At 36.8% G+C, this 511-nt stretch overlaps 1 protein-coding gene across 1 annotated transcript in view; it reads left to right on the plus strand.

Moving 5' to 3' along the window:
• Positions 1-511, plus strand: part of MRC1 (mannose receptor, C type 1) — a gene marked incomplete at its 5' end in the record, with an annotated part of 43,392 nt that overhangs the window by 17,522 nt on the left and 25,359 nt on the right. The window lies entirely within an intron of this gene.

The raw sequence follows: 511 nt of genomic DNA on the forward strand, positions 1-511 counted from the left end.
TAGGGAAATTTTGAGTTCCACAAGCAGTGCGTTTACCTAAGTTTGACTCTTTTAAAAAGCACTCTTTTAAACATTTTACCACAGTCTTATTGGGAGGGGAGCAAATTGAAGATGCTTCATGAGATTATTGACAATAAAAGATCAGCTTCCTTTTATATTGGTCAAACAATTTCTTAGGCAGAGAATTTCCTATTAAATGTTGGTAACTATGAGATTGTATTTTAGCACAAAATAAATTGCTAAACTTAGAAGGACAGAGACCTCCTGTATTAGAAATTTTTTTTTCCTGAGATGCTAATGATGCCATCCAGGATGCCATCTCCATGATGCCAGAGCAAAACCAAACAGGAATTCTGTAGCCCGAAGTATTTTTTTCAGAAGGAACTAGGTAATTTCTTGGGATATTTTTAAGATCCAAATAGAAGTTCTTCTCAACCAGAGAAAGATGGAAAGCACCTCACTCGGTAGTAGCTAGGGCACTGTGGAAGAAGATAATCCAGCCTGCATTCCT

The sequence above is a fragment of the Buceros rhinoceros genome, unplaced genomic scaffold, assembly GCF_000710305.1.
Source record: "Buceros rhinoceros silvestris isolate BGI_N320 unplaced genomic scaffold, ASM71030v1 scaffold2536, whole genome shotgun sequence".
Lineage (NCBI taxonomy): Eukaryota > Metazoa > Chordata > Aves > Bucerotiformes > Bucerotidae > Buceros > Buceros rhinoceros.